Source organism: Cupressus sempervirens, chromosome 8 (genome assembly GCF_028749045.1).
Source record: "Cupressus sempervirens isolate cs-2001-9-10 chromosome 8, ASM2874904v1, whole genome shotgun sequence".
Lineage (NCBI taxonomy): Eukaryota > Viridiplantae > Streptophyta > Pinopsida > Cupressales > Cupressaceae > Cupressus > Cupressus sempervirens.
Genome location: NC_143125.1, coordinates 580,215,305 through 580,239,649, shown reverse-complemented (window position 1 = coordinate 580,239,649; position 24,345 = coordinate 580,215,305). Strand labels below are relative to the sequence as shown.

The 24,345-nt window shown below is 32.2% G+C and overlaps 1 pseudogene; it reads left to right on the top strand.

Moving 5' to 3' along the window:
- The window catches only part of LOC149543750 (putative UPF0481 protein At3g02645), a 35,984-nt pseudogene extending 17,939 nt beyond the window's left edge, over positions 1-18,045 (top strand).
- Positions 18,046-24,345: the final 6,300 nt, after the last annotated feature.

Here is a 24,345-nt window from a genome sequence, read left to right as displayed (position 1 = left end):
AATGCAACAAACAGTATTATGAGTGCTAAGGTTTAATAAATGGGTGAATATGGTAGGAAGAATGCAACAAATAGTATTCTGTAATAGATTTATGTAGTAACAGAAAAATGGTATATAATAGACAATTTCTTCATAAGGCTGTCACAACCAATTACTCCATTGGACAATTGAATTGTTGATCAGTCAACAAGCTTTGTATAGATTTGATTAGCAAACATATATATGGAAAACTTCTTATCAATGCACATAGTCAAATCTGAAAAGAACACATGAAATCGATAATACTGAAATACTTACAAAACAAACTATAGCAATCTCACCAAGTTTCCCGAGAGGGGGCCCTCCTCTAGTTCACAAGGTGAGAGATATTCTAAAAACCAGCTGCTACTGAAACACCGCGCTCTTAATATTAAAACTTCAAAGATAATATAAGTAGAGTATTTTCATAAATCATGTATTTCTTGTCTTTTGATTCACATTTTCTTATATAGTCTAAAATGTTTAACCATATTGATAACTAAACTAGAATGGTCGGTGGCCTACTCCCTAAACATAGATAATGATTTGTTTTGGCCATTGGCCACACATAATAGTTTACAAAACAACCTAGCTAAGATAACATATAGCCAAAAACAAATCTGTTTAGTCATTCAGAACTACTTGCCTAAAATAATATAGCAAAACTACTACTTCCAAACTGCTCCTTCAACTAGACGGTTGGCTTCATACTCTCACATCCTTAGTTCCTATAGCCCAATGAATCAAGGTGTATCAATATTTATGCATTAACCACCCATTCTTCAAGAAATATTTCAAACCTTAAGACTTTATTAAATTCATTATATTCCTTAATAATTAATGGCATAATATGGGTTAGGACAGGCTTAAGACAAGGCAAAAATGTATAAAGAATGTACAAAAACAAAGCAGTCTACACACCCATCACATAGGTATGGATTGGTGAAATTTTTGGATATCTTGGTGAATCACCTTTCGAATGCACTTGGAATGAGATTCTAACTTGCCTCCTAACTCTAGATATCTTAGTTTTATTGATTTTTGCCACAATTTCTTATAACTACCCAGGGTTTCTCACATTTCTACTCATACCTTGAGATTCCACCATGGGAAATTAATGGCCCTAGGTGGAATCCATGTGTGGATAATATAATTTATGATTCTTTTTGTCTCATGTAAAAAGATGCAAAAACCAAGGAGAAACTTGATGCCCTAGGCATGCAAGATCCATGTGCATGCTAGGAACGCATAGCAACAACTTCCACAACTCACTACAAAAAAGGATTCGAGGCATGGGATCTCATTTATAATTATTTTGTGTGAACCCCATCATGTTCCAATTTTTTGATTGGATTTTTTTTCCAGAGATTAGGGTGCTTCCTTTGTAAATGGAGGCCTAATTGGCTAATCCTTCTAAGTGAGATCATAAGTTTTACTGACATCATTCTCATTTTGAGATCCCAATGCTTTAGTATGTTATGTAAACCCAAAAAAGGGCATTTGAACCAATAATCAAATCCTTGGTTTGTATGGATTTTTCTGGAATTAAGTCAAGATTTTAGAATCAAGGGCTACAAGCCTCATTTTGGGTTTGTGAAGCAACCATTGGATAAATGTTGCATAGTTTTATTAAAATTATTGTTTCATGTTTTTTAGGACCTAAATATACTATGAGTGTGTCTTAAAGTCACCCCTGGTCCTTATGTGAGTTTAGGGAGTGAATGTATCAAAAGTACCTTTTAATGCCTTGAAGGAGCAACTAGTTGTTAGTTGTCTTTGTGATAGGTTTTCCTTGTGATTAAGATTTCCTAGGAGTGGCTTAGATTAAGATAACCATAACCATCCTATTAAAAACTTGTGATAGGTGTTTTGTGCAAATTGGATTTGTAAGGACACTTATTGTATTCATACCTTTAGTGAAGAGGATTTGGGGGACCTTGTTTTTAACCCACCATTGGTTCCATTGCATCACTATCTTTCTATAATTGTATGTGATAAGAATTTTGGCTTCTTAGAGATTTAAAGATCTATAGCTTGTCTTGTCTAGCAAGAGATTTCGAACACATTCCTTCTATTGAGTTTTATCTTTTTCTACCAACTCTTATTTTATTCCTACATTACAGTTAAATTTCCCTATTAGTTCTACTTTATTTTTGTCTTCTCTTAGGGTAAAATTCTAACCTATAAAATTTCCATGGCTGCTTACCATCCCAAATTACCCAAAGAGAAAGAGGCCTCGACCCTAATTTTTTTCTTGCCTGAGCTAAAAGAAACATTCCTTGCTAATGAAGACATTAAGAAACTAGTCTCAAGATTATCTAAAGCCAAATCTAGGTCCATTCAAAAGAAGGTGTCTCTAAGCGGATTGGTACAAGCTATAGGATTCTTGGAAGATTTTTTTTGTCTATAATTGGTTATAGAATGTTATAGGAATAGGCATAACATTTCTAAAAGATGCATGAGAACCCATACACTTGAGTTGCTTGTGTATGTAAATAAAGTAAAAATGATGGGTGCCTTGAGAGTCCCACCCTAAGAGGAGTATGAAGACTAGACATTTGGTCTAGTTGATTCTCACTTTGCTAAAGATACCAGTAAACTCAATAATGTCATTGCTAAGAATTGGTTTCTCAACCTTGAGAAGGGTGGTTCATGTCTTTCTCACCCTCTAATGCATGATCATATGATTTGTGAAGTCAGAGATATGATAACCTTGCTTAAAAGAATTAAAGGCAAAGAGAAAGCAGTCTTTGGATAAACTGGATGTATTCCTTTGTCTAGACCATCATGAGTGGGAATAAGTACATTGCTTGGGAAAATATTATAGCAGACAGATTACATGAAGAGTTGTCACAAGCATCCAAGATTTATGGCTTCTACATGTCTTCTTACCTATTTTACATTCTAGCATGTTGTCAGGAATGGAAAGGATTGCCACATCAAATTTGGGTAAATAGTATGCCTTTATATGAATATTTTCCTTTGTTGCAGAAAGATGAAAATCCAAAGGGTTTTAAAAGAGTACAAAACACTTTCCTCACCAAGCTAGTTTTTAAACTTCAAGGCAAAGATAATTGGAGATTGATAGATGAGGCAGCTCAACTTGTTACCATTTATGGAAGATTTTTCACTTAGTTTACTAAGCTTACATAGGTGAGAGTTGGTCATTATGAAGGAAAATATTTGAAATTAACCTGATATTGCCTAGACCATTATATTTTGATTGAAATTTGTAGGTAGATAAAAAAATATAAAGCCATAAAGGAATCTGTTTATGTCTTCCCAATTGAGCTTGGTCATTACAAGTACATAATCATTCAAGACATTTTAGGCCTGCAAGCAAAAAAATGAAGACAATTAACTTGCCTACCTACTTCACTCACTCAAGATTTGATAGTAAAGGCTTCACATAATCTTAGTTTGATCTATACTCTACTTTCATTAATGAACCACAAATAGAGAATTTCTAGGCTAATTATGAAGAAGGTTATGAAGTAAAGAAGAGATGGTGATCTACTTTCATTCTGAAATAGGTAAAAGAGTTCAACCTACATATTGATATCTTTGATGTTGAAGAACACAAGAATGAAGAGGTGGTAGACCCTTTTTATGCTCAACAAGTGGAAGCTTTTCCTATACCTATGCTGGATTGGGATTATCCTGAAGAAGATGATCTTTAGGCTAGAACATTTCCTATTATTGAAAGGATAGAAAAATGGTTGGCAAACAAAAGAAAGTTGAAACTGGATCAAGTTGGTTCAAGCTCCTTGAGAGGTCCCACTAGTTCTAAGCCCATGCTTTCCGTTTGTCACACTAACAAAATTATCACATGTTCTTTTGCAGGTGCACCCATCTCAGAACTTGAAGCTAAACCTTTGGTTCAAAGTATAGTTGAAGAGATTCCTACAACAAGGTGGACCCCTTCACACACTCAAAGGAGAAAGGTTCAACAAGTTGCTACAATAGGTGTTAGTGAAGAACCTATATATATTGAAGTCATGGATGATTCCATTGTTGATAAATTGATTGAAGTTGATTAGAAGACCTAACAAGCCTTGGATGGAGATAACACTCTAGTTTCAATGCCTAATGCAACCTCCCCTATTTTTGAAAAACCTTTATCCAAAAGTAATCCTTCCATAATAAATTGGTTTGATATGTCTGTCAATAAGAAAAGGACCATAGTTCCTATGAATGTCTTAGTTAAAGATATGTTAGGGAAATGTCTATGAAAATTCCCTAAGAGATAGAAGCCCAAAATAGATACTTTTCTTGAGATTGATGAGAAAACATGAAATTGGGTGGTCAATGTGTATAAACCTACCACAGATAAGAGCCTAGATGACATCATGCCCCAATATTATACCTTAGAAAAGACTATCCTTGGACCTATGAGCAGAGCCACAAACATGAAAATATTTGATGTTGGGCTCACAAGAGTCACCAATATAATCTTGAAGGATTGGAAGGAGAAAAAGGAGATGAAACAATCCATTCAACTAATGGAGAAATATATTTAGGAAATTCATAACATCGAGACACTGAATCTCGATCTAATGTAAAATCCATAATAGATGATACTTTCCCAACAAACTAGCACTTTCTTAATTAGGTAAAAATAGATAGGTCAGTTGCCAAAGCATTCAATGAGTGGATAGAGTCTGTTGTTTCTCGCAAGTCCAATTACATCACTTGTCTCTCTAAGAAAAATGTTGATGCAATAACATCTTGGGTGTAAGAGCAACCTTACATTGTGCAAAAATATTTCCTTTTTTTTCTTGAATAAGGGTTGTCTTAGTACAAAGTTGTTATTTCTAGAGGCTTGCTACTTAGTAAGTCAATCATACAAGCTCAAAATGTCCTAATTTTAGAGGTGCATGTTCATCTTGGATATATCAACCTACCAATTGAGGCTCAATGCCATATCATGAGTATTCATGGATTTATTACAGATTTATGGTGTGCAATGTTGCTATTAAAACTTCAACCTCATCATTGAAGACCTTAGGTATTACAATATAAGCTATGGATAGGCAATTTAATTACATTCCAAAATGAAGACTTTTCAAGATAAAAATGTTGGTATAGACATTTTAGATATTAGCAATAGAAATGCACAAAAATAGAAAAAATATGAGATAAAAAAAATTTAGTAAATCAAAGAAGGGTACAACACATTAGGAGATAAATGTTAAAATATTAATTTTTATATACTTTGATTTTAATATTTTAGATTATAACATTCCTGATGCTTGTCTTAATGGGAGAAACTTTATTCAGGATTATTTTTTATGATTTAATAATTTAAAAATATTTAGTAAATCTTAAACCAAAGATGGTAGTACATGACATAGTATCATAACATAACCTATTTATGAAAGACGTATCAAGCAATTCCAATTAGCAAAATTCTAGATACCTTCCCTATATTATTATATATATATTTTGAAATAATAATATCACTTCTTCCAAATGTGTGTTATAAGAGGCAAGCTATGAATAAAATACTGAAATGATAGTGAGTATACTCATCTCAAAGAGTTGGAAGGGGTGGAAGAAAGGGCGCTTGAGCTTGTGAAGGCTAATATTCTAGAGTACAAGAGTTTGATGACTTTTCCTAGCATCTTTTGTAGCTTAATAAATTCTAACATGGAAATTTATACAAAAATCATAAACTTGCATATGTCATGATGAGTAATATAGGGATCACATGAAAATTTAGGGAAAGAAAAGAAGAAAATACCCACAAGGTCTAGAGTTTGGATGCTGACAACTATCGTAAAGAGAAAAGATGACAAAATACTAATATTAAAAATTTATTTGAAAATAATAGTCCCATCCTAAAAGAAAGGATTAAAAATTCTGAAAACTAATAGAATAAAAAAGAAAAGACTATACAAGTAGATCAACCCTCAAATAACCATTGAATCTAAAATATTGACAGTTTCTCTTAATCAATTTGTTATCGCATAGAATTCAACTAAATTGACCAAGATAAAAATGTGTCTGAAAGAAAAATAAAATTTATTTTATTAAATCCCTAAACATCATTCCTGGAATGACTATATGTGTTTAGATATAGTTTGAGGGTGATAAATAAATTTTTAAAAAAAAATAGTAAGAATTTCATGCTCCAACTTAGGATTTCCTGATGCTTCATTTCAATGTGCATTCATAAAACTTATGCACAATAAAAAAATAGTCGACACTAGAAAAGAAACTTCAACATAATAAATAAGATCTGAGAATTTCAGAACAAATGCACTGAACGCATTTTGAAAAACCTTAGAAATCGAAGGAATCATATTTTACAATACAGATTATTTACAAAAATCATACCAAAATCTCTCCCTTGCCCTACCTGCTTGTAAGCCAAAACAAAAACATATTTTTAGAGAAGAAGTGCTATACAAAACAATATCAATGCCAAAAATCATACTAATGAAAAAAGTCTTTGGATGCATCTAAATTTGCAATGCTTCAAAGATAACAGTTCATAGAATCCTAATGAAAATAATGTCAGAAATCTCTTAGTAATGTCTTGGCACCATTCACACTGGCAAAATTAGTATAGATCTAGAATGATAATCACCAGTTGCTAGTACAAAATGAAAATTTCTTAACAAATCTACATTTTAAAATATAGAGAACAATTTATTTTTTTATGTCTTCGCTTGCATGACTGCTTTTAGAAGTCTTGGGGATTAAAACTTTTGAGGTGCCTCTAGAGGAATCACCAATTAATATACAACAACCTACTTATATGCACTATTAGTGTAAATAATTAATTATTATTACACTTTATTTAAGTTTACTTAGGATAATGCATTTTTATATTAGTTGTCATGTAGACACTTAGGAATATGCATAGTCATATGAGTTGTCTTGTTGACAACATAAGAGTTAGTAACTTATTTGAGCACATGGTGTCTACAACATCTCTTTATGAGATACACCTATATAAACTTATCCTCTCATCATCGCACAAACTCTTGTGCTCAATGGAGGATAATCCACTCTTGGTGGACATGTGTTTAGTTGTGATGTTTATCTCTTTGCTGACTCCTAGTCATTATAGTTTCCTTTATATACATGCACTTCTATGATGTATTCATCCAATTATCTCATATCCAATCATCTGATATCCATTCTCATTTGATCATCATTTGTCTCTCTTGTGCCATCTACTGAGCTTCTCGATCTTGGTGTTGAATTATTTCCTTAGACAAATTCTTACATGGTATTAGAGATATATCAAATTCTTACATGGTATCAGAGCCATGGGAGCTTCATTGCATAGCCATTGAGGAGATTTTTTTTGCAGGTTAAGAGTGGAGCTTGCTGGTGCAAATCAAATATTGATATTACATTTAGAAGGTCAAAAACCTCTTAAATCGACTTTTGTTTCATCAAAATTGGACATTTGAGGTGAAATCAAGAGTCAATTGATTTTTGGAGGTGCGAGGATGACGATTTACGAAAAATAATTATAGAGGTGATTTTCAAACAACGATATTTCTCTTATACAGACTCCTTTTTTTGAGCAATTCTTTTTTTTTTGGGGGTAGAATTTCATGATCTACACATTGCTATAGGATGTTTGAGATCTATGTTCCTAAATTTTTTTGCAAATCTCAAATCCCAATTTTCGCAACTTCAAAGGCTTAGTTCAGGCTCATCTGGACACATATTCAAGTGCTATTTTTTTAAGAGTGCATGTTTTTTCATCTACTTTCCAAATTTGGTATCAGTTTGGAGTAATTTTGAGTAAACATAGTACTTTCAAATTTTGGTCTCATTTTGGCCTATTGGCACTTGTAATTAATTAGATCCTTGAGAGGTCTTGTGTCTTATCTTGTTGAGTCTAATATAGCTTCATATTTGTTGTTGTAACCGAAAAAATTAGAAGTCCACTTAGGCTCTAAATTGGCAATTGGCTATTGTAATCACACTAAATATAAAGTGCCAAATCATGCATTAAAGGGAGTTTCTTTGATTTCTTTTTTGCATTTTGGGGGTGCATACATTATTTGATTTCATGGAGTCTCATCAAAAGTGTCACTTTGGTTTAAGACTCAAATTGACAAAAAGGAACTATAAAAAATGGAGTGTTTTGATGATTGATCATCGAAGAGAACATAAGGAAGTGTTTCCTTATCTATATTCAAAGATATTTCCACCTAATACTAATTGGGGACATCTTTCTCTTCTTCTTCGCTTTATGTATAACAATATGAGCAAGGAATATTTTGCTCCTCTTAGTAAGGCAAGTAGTCCTCGTGATATTTGGATGTGTCTTTGGGAAGCATATGGAGATCCACGAGTCCCTACATTACCAAAGGACATTCTACCTCCAGCCACTCCAACTGTGGTACCTACAACTCTAGTTGAGATCATAACTCCTGATGCTCCTACTGCTTCTAGGGATCTAGTTCTAGCTATAGATGCTTTTGATTTAGTGCAATAGGAATTACCATGTCTTCCTATTTCAGTGGCATGTGATGACTTCCTTCCAGACATTGCAGTGTTGTTTGTGGAGTCTTACATTGAAGATGTGGGAGACATTATTGATGACATCCATCTTCTCTTTGTTGAGGAGAATTCTTCTTCACTTGTTGTGAGGGAACACTTTGACTCTCAACCACTTGATCTTTCTTTTGAGATTGACATGATTGTGGAAACTTCTTTTCAACAATTGGAGGAGGACTCTTTTATTGCAAATGAGACATATCAGTCTTTGGAGATTGTATTCCAGTTTCTTCAGACATCATATCTTTTGAGGATTCTTCCTACTAGTTAGGGAGCATTCTCTACTAGACCAATGACACCACTTCTTCCTACAAGGAGGAACATCATTTAGTTTTCATGGTACAACTTCTTCAGTCATCATGGAGCTTCTTTTATGGGTGTGCATTCATCATTGAGGGGAGGCTACATTGCTTCTCTTCCCATATCTTTCTCTAAGGACGATTCCTTGTCTTTGGGGTTTGATTCACTTTCATACATGGACATGTTACCTTGTTTGCCACCCTTTTTTTGGGCATCCACTAGATTGGCTTGTAACATCTAAATTCATCAAGGACTTGTCAACATATGAGCATACTTCAAAGGTAGTATCCATAGCATACTACATATGGATTTCTCATCCATCTTCCTATCCACAATGGGAAGTATACTTGTACCTATACTTGGCATATCTTCTTCCTAAAGGGACAAATGTCATTTGTAGGTATTGTATACTTTTTTGTCTTCATGACATTCTTGCAGGAGATTATTCAATATGTAGGGATACCATCATGTATTTTTTCTTATGGGAGATATATGCTTGAATGCATCTTGTATTTCTTCATCTCTCTTTTTGGAGGAGGTTTTTCCCATGAGGTTTTCCCTTTTTCTCTGCTTTCAGAGAGATTGCATTGCATAACATTATATGTAAAGCATTGCATTTGTACATGGGTACCTAACATGGCCTAGTAGCTGGGACCCACATTGCATCTTGCATTTAGCTTTGTGAGTTTAAGTGCATTACCCTAAATTATACTTAAGGGGGGTGTTAATGTAAATAATTAATTATTATTACACATAATGCATTTTTATATTAGTTGTCATGTAGACACTTAAGAATATGCATAGTCATATAAGTTGTCTTGTTGACAATGCAAAACTTAGCAACTTATTTGAGCACATGGTGTCTATGACATCTCTTTATGAGATACACTTATGTAAACTTGTCCTCTCATCATCACACAAACTCTTGTGCTCAATGGAGGATAATCCACTCTTGGTGGACATGTGCTTAGTTGTAATGTTTATCTCTTTGCTGACTCGTAGTCATTTTAGTTGCCTTTATATACAGGCACTTCTATGATACATTCATCCAATTATCTCATATCCATTCTCATTTGATCATCATTTCATCATCATTTTTCTCTCTTGTGCTATCTACTGAGCTTTTTGATCTTGGTGTTGAATTATTGCCTTAGGGAAATTCTTACATAATATCAGAGATATACCAAATTCTTACAACAACCCAACACAAATGCATATTAATTTTTCAGATTTGCCAATTTTTCCTAATTTTCTCAGTAGAAAAATGAAAAAGACTACCAGGAAAAGGCACAACCAATCACAACCAATCACAAAACAAGAATTAAAATTAGAAAAATTATTTGAAAAGAAATCATTCACAATGATCATAGGATAAGTGAAAGTTTGATGTTTTCACTCAGTCTAGTCCCATGCCTTGACCAGGGACTCATAAATAACATTGTTAATAACCTCATGTACTAACCTGAACTAGACCAATAAATAATAATATTTAATAGAAATTATTACATATGTCATAGGACGTCGGCTTTGAAACAACTTTAGATCTAATGTGGATAACATGGATGCATATTTTCCGATGAATCATTTGGCATTCATAATGCTAGAGGGCAATTGTGTACTAGTACGTATGTTTTAAAAACATAACCACCCCATTGAAAAACAATAAAGCCCCAACCTGCTGAAATAAGCTACGCAATGAAGTAATTTGAACCACTTACCAAGAAACCAAGAGAATTTATTGGAGGGTAAGAAAACTCTAACGAAGTAGATGGAGTTTTTATATCATTCACAGCAAGAAGGCCAAGTGTCCTGAAAAATAACTGTAGAAATAACTCGCAACTTTTTGAGTACACATAAAGAAGAGTTCATTAATATTGCTATCCAGTTGATCATTTTAGCATTCAGACAATTAGTCTAAAGATGAAGAAGAATTTATAGTTTGATATTTGATGGCCAAGGAAGTGTATATTGGTTTTGTGAGTGTGTTATTGTGGGGATTTACAAAGTGATGAAAAAGAATGCGCATCTACTTTTCAAGAGCTGGAGCCCCATATTGGATTTCTACAAGGAACATGAAAACAACCCTTGAATGGTTGATGTAACAACGCTGAAGAGGTTGTTAAGAAAAATCCAAGGAAGGTGTTCGTGTCTTTTGATAATGGACACTTCTGATTCTTCATCTGGGCTCTCTCTTAACCAAACAAGGCTTATGCAGATGCCATCTCTGTGCAAAGTCTCCAAAAAAGATCTCTAATTGCACAGGTTTGTTTCACTATGCTTTTTTATTTTTTGAGTTGGTTTGAATTGCTTGATATATGGTTGAATTTGTATTTAAAATCTATGGAACATGTATTTAGGCTTGTCCAGTCCATTCAGTTTGGGTTAAATGGATACCTATCATTTTTTTTAAATATCAATGTTTCCAATAGTTTTTTGAGGAGTAATTTTACATTTTATTTTTAAAAAGGTATATAATTATTATTATTATTTTATTTTACTATTTTTGAACTCTTCCTTCTTAAATATCAATGTTTCCAATAGTTAATTGAAGATTAAATATACATTTTACTTTTAAAACGGTATATAATTTGTATTATTTTATATTACTATTTTTGCACTCTCTTCTTCTTGTTGATGCATCACTCGTGCAGTTTGATACTAAAAATATAAACAATTGAACAAGAAACATTTACTATCAGATTGAATTTATTTTTATTTATTGAACAAGTGTGATTAAGAATAGTTAAGTGTGGTGGTGAACATGCTTTCTTCGCAAGAGCTTGAGGATGTTAGTTGGCAGCTGGGCACTATTGTTAAGCAGATTATTCTCTTCTCTACCTCTTTTCAGTTCATTAGGTTCACGTATATTCCTCGTGAATGGAACAGAGCTGCTAATTGTTTAGCCAAATGGGCTTCTAGTCATGATCCGGGTTGGAATATTAGGGATAGGAGGCAACTGTCCTTTGAGATGGTGCAAGAATTTGATGATCTTGTTGCTCAGGAGCTCAGCTCCTTGTTGAGCTCTCCTTGTTGTATTCCTTTCTGTCTTAATAAATTTTTACCCCTCTTTTTTCAAAAAAAAAAAAAAGGTTCTATCATTTTTATTTTAATGTGGAGAAACAATACAATAGTATATGATTTCTATAGTTCATAATATTAGTTTTTCTTTATTTACTTAATATGGTTTCACTATAAGTTTTATTTGAAAAAGGATATATATATATATATATATATATATATATATATATATATATATATATATATATATATATATATATATATATATAGTTTCAAATTTATTTGTATTTACTAAACATGTGTAGTTGAAAATAGCTTTCTATTATTTTTATAATTATTATTAGTAATACAATTTAAGCTATGTGATTTCTATAATTCTTAATAATATTAGCTTTTTAAATTTCTGATTGTAACTGCATGTCCTACAATTACGTCCATCATAAGGATTAATATTCTTATTTTATTGAATTGTAGAAAAAATTGAAGTGAGCACCATCTAGGTGCATACAATATTATAACTTTGTCATTGAGCTGAACATCTAATGTTTTTAAAATTTAATTTAGTTGCACTTCATATATGGTAATTTCTAAAGGAGGTAATTGTATAGGAGGATACTATAATATTCATATTGGATCTATAAGATTTCCACAATCCATTAATATGAGTTATGATTTCTAGATTAGATTGTGTGCAATTTTTTACCATCAACGTTTCAAATCATACTACATGATCCATCATCAGGATGCCAAAGAACATGAAGATGAAGAACAAAAAATCCGATGATAGATCATGTAGTATGATCCGAAATGTTGATGGTAAAAAACCTGGACACAATCTAATCCATAAATCATAACTCATATTCATATTTTTTCTTAGCTCTCCCATCCTGATGATGGATCATGTAGTATGATCCAAAATGTTGATGCTTTAAACTTTCACTCAATCTCACTAGAAGCATAAATATTCATAGCATGGATTGTGGAAATCTGTTACAATTAATCATATTCATATTGTTTGAAATGCAACCTTTTAATTTTTAATTTTTAGTTGTCAAATCATATTAATTTGTTTTTCAACTACTTTTTCTATCTATAAAGTTCTAATATATGGTGCATTTTTAATGAATGAAAAGAAATTATTTATTTAAGATTTGATTGGTTATTTTTGCCACATAATAGTTTCACTTGGAGATCAAATAAAATAATAAATAATGTCAATCAATTTAAGAATAACTATAAATATCTTGTACATGTTATTTAATAAAAAATTGGTTAACAAAATAAAAAGGAGTGATTTACATCAATTTGGGTGACACTTCACCTATAACCTTTCAATTTCATTTATTATGATAACCTTGGAATTTGGGTGACACTTCACTTATAACCTTCCAATTTCATTTATTATGACAGCTTTGCTAATATAAATTGTTAATATTAATATATTTTTAGCATGAAATTACAAATATATAAATATATTGAATAAAATTATATAATGATAAAAATAAATATTACAATTCTTATAATATCACCTTGCATATTATATAATAGTTTGAATAATATTATAATAGATCGAGTTAATCAAAATAAAATAATGTTAAAGGAAATATATTCTTCCAAACAAAACATATTGAGAATCAATGATAGAAGGAAAAAATGTATTAAAGGATACTCTTATCCTCTAGAACAAAATGTATTTTGACTTTTGTAAAAATTATGTAAAATAATAGATTTTTACAAGAATTGTAGAGTGAATTTATATTGATTTGAATGATAATTAGTAGAAAACATTATGAAATTTGGAAAAACATCGCTGCATTCTTACAGATCTGAAGATTTTTTTTGGAAAATTTGATTTTGAGCTGTCCATAGAATTTTTATTTTATTTTAAAATTTTGACTTTGAAGTGCATTTTGTCAAAGTATAGCCAACACCATTTGACTAACAGTTATATAAGCAGTAGCTCAAGAAATTATGAACCTCCTTCTATAACATAATGTAGTAATGTACTTCTAGAAAAATAAAGCTCTGTCAAATATTGTTAGAGTGGAGTTGTCGTTGCACTAAAAGATCGGTTCTGTCAATGTCCGATATAACCACTCTATACAGGAGGTGGGTAAGCCCTTCTCATGAATCTAAAAGGAGCACCGAACAAATTTCTAGCAATCTCCTCCTCAGTATTACCAAAGGTACGAAAATTCAAACCTAGTAAGATTGTCTTTTGTCACGAATCCCAAAAAAAACGGTGAACAAATTGCTTATAACAATTGTTAGATGCAATTCTTGTTCTATTTTAATTCACCCTCCATCTATTTTCCATCAGATTAATCCACTCTCGTTATATGTGCAGGCAATTTACAGCATGGATCCTCAAGAGAGCGTGTATTAGTAAAATTGCCGAGCTTGCCACAACTGGCGACTCAAGTAAATTCTGATATGGCTAGAGCAGGTGAAGACGACGATGGGAGGTCATCATGGATAATATATGTTAAAGACAACCTCGTGAAGAGAAATGAAGGAGCATCTGAAACAGATTCTAGTGCGTGTATCTTTGGCATAGCTCATCCTCTCTTGATGTTAAAACCCGAAGCATACATTCCCCAAGTAATTTCCCTTGGGCCTTACCACCACAGAAAATTACGGCAGTACGAGGAGACAGACGATTACAAGCTGAAAATGGCGCATACACTGGAGAGGACTCAGCCTGGACTGCTAAATGCGCTTGCTGAGCACATGAAGTCCTTGGATGTTCCAATCAGGGTCTGCTATCACAGACGTATTTCACACAACCAGGAAACGTTGTCTTGGATGCTTGCTCTCGATACCCATTTCATTCTCCAGTTTTTGGAGTCTATTTACCAGCCTTACAGGAAAAATCATGAGCGCCGTCCAATATTGCTTTTAGAGTCCATAAGAAACACTCCGCTCTGGTATGCCATTAGAAAGGACATACTCATGCTGGAAAATCAAGTGCCAATGCTTCTGCTCGTCGACGCATCCCGTCTCACAAAGACATACAGGCGGTCAGAAACACAAATGGGGAGCCAAAATGATTCAGAGATACTACAGGGCGACGGAAGAAGCCACGAAGGGGACACTCTGGCTGCTATGTTACAGGCAAGCGCTTTACCTTTCCTGCAAGCAATTTTATATGTAAAGATGAAATTAAAAGTAATAAATTTATTGTAATATTATTATTATTCTTCTTCAATTGTCTAGTTTTTAAGAATTTACTGATCTAAGCTTTGTGAATAGTAGTTCTTTAAGAATTCAAAATGAATGGAGCATGCTTAACCAATAAATTTCTTCTAAGAGTCTGTCTTCTTATCTTGGTACCCAACTACTACAATCTTCATCAAGTGTTGTGTCTTACGAAGTGTTCATTGTAGAGTCCTTTTATCTCATCTAATTGATAAGTAGCAAATATTTTTCATAAGTAGTCATACTTATCAATTAATAAGCTAAAAGAACCACATTTTCATAATGCACAACACTTGTCGCAGATTTTGCCAATCATGTAGTGAGCTAGGATAGCTTAATCTTAAAGGAAACTCTATGGTTAGATGCACTTAATTTGTTGTCATGTTAGGATAGGTGACCTCTTTAGAAGGTCCAATGTGACTTTTTTAGTAGTTAAGATGTATGTCCAATATTTAACAATATTGCACCAATAATTGTAACTTTAAAGTTGTTATTGATGATGAGGACTGCCCATAATTGAATAAAATATTTTCCTTAATTCTGCAAAGATAAGAATCATGCAAACATAACTTAATATATAGGTAGATCATCTCACTTTTTTTATTCAATTATTTTAAGCCACCTACAATATGACAACAACAACACAAAATAAAAAAGAGCTCTTGTTGAGTTGGAGTCCCTGCCTTATGTGAAAGATAAGAAAGAAGTTAAAATGTTTGTATCTAATATCCATCTTTCACACTCAAAAATTTAAATTATTATTATTTATAAGATTTGTTAATTTTATCAAATTTTAATTATACATGCATACAAATATCCATTTTATTCTTTAATTTCTATATGAATTTATTTGTATAATTAATAATATAATTGTACAATATCTAACATATATTTATCATTATAAATTTTAAGATATTTATTATAAATTTTTTTTTTTAATAGTTTAATTAATTATATATATATATATATATATTGAAATTAGAATTTAGATATAACAATTTATTCAATAAATTAAATCTATATTTATTTATAGATTTTGTTAATTTAATCAATTTTCAATTATTTCAAAACATATTCTCAAAAAGCAATTAAACTGACTCTCCAACTCATATGTCGGAAAAAACAATTAAACCGACTCTCTAACTCATATGTCGGAGAACTAAGTGAATAAACTATCATAAATGTCACGGTATGTTTGAGTAGATGCTAAAGAATTTTAGTTTACCGAGAAATCCTTGTGTTAAAGAAATAAATGTCACATCCAAATTATAATTATTTTCAAAAGCCTCCAGGAGCTCGAAACCAGCATAAAACCCTCCAATTTTTCCATATTCGGTCTTCCAACAGCTCTGAACTGTTCTTCTAAAACAAATTAATCTGTTGTATGTAGATCCAATTTCAGATTAGTTTAGGAACGAAAAAAAGTTCTAAAAGCTAGATTAGGTCTCTGCGAATGGCTTTCAACTAAAGTGAAATTGAATAAGTTCGAGGAGTAGTTGAAAGGTTGGGTGGGAACCAAACGACATGTGGCAGAAGTTTGTAGAACATATTAAAACAAATTCTGACAACAATATTCATTGCATTCTTATTTTTTGCATTTTTTTTTCAGAATTTTTAGTTCAGAAAATATGATTTATACTCTAGGAAAATAGTCCTTCTTCAATCAGAAAAAACTTTTTTTCTATTTGTTAAATAAATTCAAAAATAATCAGTCTAAAACTTTAGACATATGATGCTTGGAAAAAAAAGAAATTGAGAACGGGTAAGTAAGTAAAGTAAGTGGGTTTTATAGTCCACGACACTATGTCATAGTTTTTGAGTTTACATATGGTGACAGTGATATGGGACTACCTCGTACTCTTTTTCGAGAGGTGCTTGGCACTACAAACAAGGCGTACATACCCTACCCCCCAGTGGGATTTGAACTTGTGACCTCTCTTTCAAGAGTACAAATTCTCCACCACTAGACCAACTGAGTTGTGAAACAAAAACATTAGTTCACGTTCACTTTATCACAACAAAAAAAATTGAATCCCAATTGCAATATTACAATTTGAGTTATTATTTAAGTGTGCAACTGCATAAGGAACGCTCTCCCAGGAAAATGTCAGATCTTGGCTATTTCATTTCAATTTTGGAAGAGAAAGAGGTCCGTATACACTTATGAAACTTGAACACTTGTCTACAGGGTGCATGTGTGCATTTCGATCCTTTCGTACGTCCGGAGGAATATCGCCCACCGCAATTGAAGCTGAAGGAAAGAAGTCATGTTCTGGACTGTCTCTATCATCTTGTTCAACCTGAAAAACAGACAAATAGTCAACAGAAAGATAGGAGATCACTGAAAATTCCAAATAGACAAATAGTCTTTATACAAAAAGCTGTAGAGCGTTTCATTAAGTGGATGCTATCTGCTACAGCAGCCGGTAATTTTCCATCTGCAACTGTATTAAGTGATGCGGGCATAAAGTTTGCACCGTATCAATCAGGAGACCTAAGCGAAATAAGCTTTCAGAGCACAATCTCCACTTTCTTCTTACCCAAAATAACAATCAATGATTCTACAGAGGCAGTATTGAGAAATCTTGTGGCTTTTGAGCTTAATTTGCAGACGGAGGAAAAGCCTCTCACACGCTACACATATCTGATGGACAGATTGGTTGATACAGAGAGGGATGTCGCCATTCTCAAGAAACGCGGCATTCTTGATAGTCATATGGGTAGCGATGCTGAGGTGGCCCAGATGTGGAACTCAATGAGTAAAACAACGTGGGAAAACAAATATGAACCTGTAGACGGAGCAATTGAAGATGCAAACAAGTACTACAGAAACAAATGGAGAGTCATGTTGGCTCAGTTTCTGAGAACCCACTGTTCGAAGCCGTGGCTGGTTATATCATTGTTATCTGCATGGTTACTTCTTTCGTTAACAGCCGTCCAGGTTTTGGCTTGTTCTACACCTGCAACAAGCGGTCTACATAAGAATAGTTATATGCTCAAACCAGACTTTGGTGTCGCAAAGCAGACGGCTCTTCTTACACTAAGCTTCATTCCTATACTAAAAATGTTAAATAGTCAAAGTTGACTTATATTTTTCAAGTTAATTTTCTCTTAGGTGTGTGATATTTAAGAGTGTTTGTTCAAAAGTATTGACTCTTGTGGTTTGTTCCAATATATTGGATATTTTTAAGACAATTGAAAATTGGTAATTTTTTAATTTTAAATTATTGTATTCATTATGTTCCATAAGTTTTTTTCAATAAAATATTCATACCCATGGTTGAGTAGAATGAGGAGGAGAAAGATATATGTTGTATCATCTTCTCTTTAGATGGCACTAATACATCCGCTTCTATGCATGACAAAAGTATTTAATGTTCAAGTCACCGAACACCATTAGTGTTGGTCTATACTATTTTAATTGTCTATGAACATTCCAAAAGTCAATTCATTCTACTTTATCTTCTATTTTCATTATAGGAGTGTTAGAGCAATAAAGTATTTTCTTATCAATTAAATCAAAATGTCACTTGTTATCTCTAGTTAATTTAAGTTAAACTTTGGACATTTAAAAATTAATTATTTTATTAATTATTATCATGCAACTTATGATAATTCCCTTTGGGGTTTACATTTTACTTTTTACCTTTCTCCTCTTATAAAGATGATAGTTGTAATTCTATTCATTCATCCAATACAATTTGCCATTCTTTTTTGCACATCAAGAATATGTCATCTTCTACGGATATCTGAATTCAAGCCTCCATAACTTTTCTCTTCTCTTTCTGTAATAGGTGTTTGCATGTAGTGATTCTTGGGAGTTGTAAGGTTGAACTTTCATCAACTTCAACAAAGAGTTTAAGATTAAGCACAAGATTGAACTTAAAGCTTGCTATAACTAACAATTGATGGAATGATTGAAATTTTTGAAGGACTATAACAATGGTAATGAACCTTAAAAAATACATAATACACAATATAGAGAATATATCAACTTTGAATTATTTCATCTCATACTTAGTTATTTCATTGTATTCATTTTTCTAATATATAAATTTAATGATATAATCAAAATTTAAACATGTATATTAACAAATAATTAATTTTACCAGTTTATCATTTTTTGGTGTTAAAAATAAGAGTCAATCAAGCTTAGCTAGTTAGTCTATATACTTGATAGAAGGAATCATTTTACTATTTCGCAACTGAACTTTTACAAGAATTGAGAAAATCATTTTTATATAGAACAATCATGCATAATTGTGATTATGTGTTGATCTTCAAGTCATGTTGTCTATTAGTGTCAAACAATTAATCATTTCCTAGGTAGTGTTGGTCAATCATCACTATGGCCAAGCCACCCAATGATGGTTGAATGATTATGGACTTGTTTATATTACAGTGTGTGCCAAGTAATTCTTAAGTTGTCGAGCACCTCAGTATGGACGAGTGTCAGTTTATGTCAAGTAAAGTCAATAGATGCCAAGCAAAGTAGAGATAGGTCATGTTGAGTTACACTGTTAGCATCAAGCATATAGAAGCCAGAGACAACATGAATATTAGTTGTGACTGAGCGTTAGGGTATTCAAGTGCTGAGTAAACTAGTTTTGGCATATGTGTTTGTGATGGCATAAACACTTATGTAAACTATTTTGGCTGACTTCTACACACAAAAATTAAGATTGTAGAGATAGGTAAGGAGTTGTTTATGTGTTTTGTCAGAGATTGTTAATCCCTATGCAAGGTGATCAACCAATCAAAAAAATGAAAGGACTAAGTGGCAAAAGAGATGAATCTAGATCGTTGATCTTGATCTAGAGGTTCATCAATTAGCTATTTAAGAAGGGTACAAGTCCTAAATTGAAGAAGTGTGTGCAAGAAGGATTAGGAGAGAGAAAAGAGACAAGTGTACATGAGTGAAGGAAGACTATGTTTGATGATTAGAGGTAGAGATTAGACAAAGTAACCTAGAAATGAAGGATAGAACATAACATATTAGACAAGGAGGTTAGATCATAACTAAAAAGAGAAGATATGTAATCTAGCATCAGAGTGCTAATTGAAGGATTAGGTATTGATATATTCTAGCAAGTGAATTAGGGTAAATCTCTTAACAGAGTGGTCCTAACAAGCCTATGTAAATCTCCTAACAAAGTGCTTACTTAGTTGTAAGTTTCAAATCCTTTAATTAAGGTGAACTAAATAAGTCTTGTAAGCTCTTAGTAGGGAAAACCCCTCATAGGGTAATTCATTAGAAGTGATCCAACTTTGTAGTTTTAACATGAACACTTTATTGCTACAGTAGTAAATATTTTTGGGTGTCACCCCCACCCCAATTTTACCTTCACCTTGGAGGGTTTTTGAGTAACCAAATCTTGTGTGCTATGTGTTCACATTTACTTTTAGTTCATAGATTTGATGAATAGTTAGATATATTTCAACATTACAATTTGCATGGTTATATGGTTTATGATCTAGATATAAGATGGGTCAAAGGTGAATGCATTTGATTTGTGATTTGTTTCAAGAGTTGAAAAGCTTTTGTAGATCTTGATAACCTCCTCCCTCTCAGTATCTTACTTTCCCAATAGACTTCCAGCAAGTATGGTGGTAGAGAATTCTAACTTTATTCTCCCAAAATATCATGTGCATACATCAAATCACTAGTCAATATTGTACAACAATTCACTTATGAATTTTTCTATTTATAAAATTTGATTTTTAGTATACATGTTCAAATATAATTCCACATCAATATGTTTTTTTGATCAAGTGTTCCAAGTGCTAAGTAAGACCAATAATGGTACACCAAATTATATTTATTAACATACTAATATGACATCATACTATTAATTATTTCTAGATTTATGAAAAATATTTATAAAAATCAATATTAACATAATTTTTTTGATGATCCACTAAAGAAATTTTTTTTCTTGAGTTGTTATCCTCATTATTACGCTCACTATCTCTATGAAGTGCCAAATCCCTGTTGGAAATTTTAATGGGAAATGAGATACTGAGAGGGGGGTGAATCGAGATCTATAAAACTTTTCACTGATAAAATAATTTATGTATTCATACCTAATCCATCTCATATCTCATATCTCATACCATATAAACATAGACTTGTTATGTTGAAATGAAATCTATCCAAGCATAACAGAATGATATTGATAACCAATAAAAACTTCAAGTTGAAGGTAAAACTAGGGTGGGGATGAAACCCACATCTTTACTACTACAACAACAAAGTTCCTCTATTAGGGATACAGTTTGATCACTTTTGATGATCTATCCTGTGAGGGGTTTTCTCTGTTGAAAGCATTTAAGACTATTAGATCGTACCTTGTTAAAGGATTTTACACATACAATAAATTAATGTCTCTGTTAGGAGATTTAAATAAGCTTTATTAGAACCACTTTATTAAGATATTTTCCTTGACTCAATCTATTAAAATTGATTTAGTACTTGATCCTTCGGTTTTCTCTAAAAGCTATTTATGGGTCTCCTCTCTTAAATATCTCACACTTATCTCCTTATTTGATATCTTTGTTCTATCCTTCACTTCTCTAATTTTTTTGTCTAAAATTATTTTAAACTTATCCTTCCTCCACTCTATACTTGGCTTGTTCACTCCTTCACACTCGCTTCCACTCTCTCATTATGATTTAGGTTTAGAATCCTTCTTAAATAGACAATCGTAGAAAATTGTAGTTTAGAATCAACAATCCTTATTCCATCCTTTTGTCATTTTACCCTCCTAATTTTCTGATTGGTTAATCTAGTTTTCTAGGCACTAATGCCTTCTAAATAAATGCGTGATCTTCTCCTTAAATCTCTCTACAATATTTAAATGTTGTGTAGAATTTGGTTGAAATAATTTACATAAGTCTTTGTGCAGTTACAAACTCATATGTCAAAACTAGTTTACTCGACACTTGAATGTTCTAACACTGTCATAACTAAGATTCATGTTGCCACTCAACCTCTATATGCTTGGCATATACTAACTCACTTGACATTAACTAACTTTAAAAATTCTCAGTTTTTTCTGTGTTACTTAGCATGTATGCTAACTTGGTCTCTACTAGGGTGATCGACAACCTCTGACTTGCTCAGCTTATGATAAGATATAAACAAGTCATTTTCATCTCAGCCTTCCCTAGATGGCTTGGTTGTAATGACGACCATCCAATATTTCCTTGGAAATGACTAAGTGTTAGACACTAATAAGAAACTTAGGCTTAGAGATCAACAATTGCCAGACTTCCTCTGATAGTGCAACCCTAACAGTCAATACATTTATTACAGTAGGTGATTTTAAATTTGATTTTGAGTGGGAAATTTTTGTGTGGACATCATGTAGACAAACAAGAGAGGAATATTATTTTTAATTCAAAAAGGAGAAGATTCATTAAGTCATGTGTGTGCAACAGTAACAACATAAATAATTTCAGCATGTGTAATAGTAACAATAGAAGGGATTTCAGAGTGTGCAATAACATACTGTATTTTTCTTTGTTGAGAAATGATTTCTCTAGACAATTTTTATGCATCCACATATATTGTTGCAAGAACATCAGTAGTAGTTAGTTTTTTCTTTTTAGGTTTGTAGTTTATTTCATTTCAGATTTATAATAGTTCATTTTAGATTTAATGGAAGCAAGAAAGCAAGAAATCTTGCACATCTCTAGCTCTTTTATTTGTGTCATCTTCATTTCCATTTATTCCTCTATGTATTTGTTTGTAGGAAAAAAAAGAGTAGCAACAACTATTCTTTCTTTTCATTTTGGGGATTTTTCATAATCATCGTAGTGGGTTAACATGACAAATTGAAGGTTAACTTTTTCACATTGCTTGCACTTTTTCTCTTTCACCAAGTGGCTCAACTTTTTTCTTTCATTGAGCAATTTGATTGTGGTGGAAAATTAACCAATTAAATTATTGACATGTTAGCAAAGCTACTTGGCCCTTAATACTTGTGAGTTTGGGTATTTATCTTTCCGGGTATAGATTTTTTGTGTGTAGAAGACATGGTTGGAGATGAAGGAAATATATGGAAGAAACCACCATCCTTTAATGGAAAAAACTATGATATTTGGACTTGAAGAAGATGGAAATTATTATGGTTGAAAATGATTTGTGGGAGTTTATGGTCAATGGATTTAATTATGTGACAGACCCAACTCAGTATGTTGCTCTCACAAATAATTAAAAGACTCAACTAAAGGAGTCAAGGAGGAAAGATTTAAAATCATTAAGCTTGATTGAAGCAACCATGACAGAGATGGTTTTTTTTCCAAAATAGCAACAACTAACTATTCAAAGGAAGAATGGGATATACTTGAAATAAATTTTAAAGGGACTGATTAATTCCAAGTGGTGAAGCTACATATGATTTGAAGAGAGTTTGAGAATCTTCAAATGTAGAAAACTGAGTCTATTTCAGATTTTAGCTCAAGAATTTATGGTTTGATAAATTAGTTAAAGTCAATGGAGAAGAATATGAGGAGAAAATAATAGTGGAGAAAATTTTAAGAAGTTTGCCCCAAAAGTATGATAATCTTGTGATTACCTTTGAAGAGAAAAAATACCTCACCACATTATTTGTGGATGAGTTGATGGGTATTCTTGTAACACTCTACTTTGAAAGCCAAGAGAATTAAATCTACCGAGTTATAATATCAAATAACAATGAAAAAGTAATATATACATACACATCAATTACACATACACAATTACAACTATAATTTCTATTCCTAAAGGGTTCCTTCATGACAAGTCACATTAAGAAGTTTATTAATTAGTTGAAGTCTCAAGTATATTGTCTCATGATCAGAAATAAATAAAAGATACATTATCTCATAAGAAAATGCATAAGCAACTGATATAATGAAAATAAATCCAATGAATAACATCTAATGCACATGCCATAGGGTATGCAAAAATATATATAAATACATAAGAATACAAGATACATGATAGAATATATACATCAACTGCAAATAAGTCTCCAAGGTGTACAATTACTGCAATGAACATCCATCATCTACCAATCTGGGGGGGCAAATGGTAAAAGGACATTACCTCTCGATCATGTGGTTATCTAGTCAGGCTTCTGTAAGGAAACTTGACAACAAAGAATATAACCGTTTCCACATAACCCATAATAGATCTAAAATAAACATAGAATTAAAATCCACATGCAATAGAATAGACAACATACCCACAAAATTGTGACACAAGATATACCCTGGAAAACCCTCATTGAGGGAAAA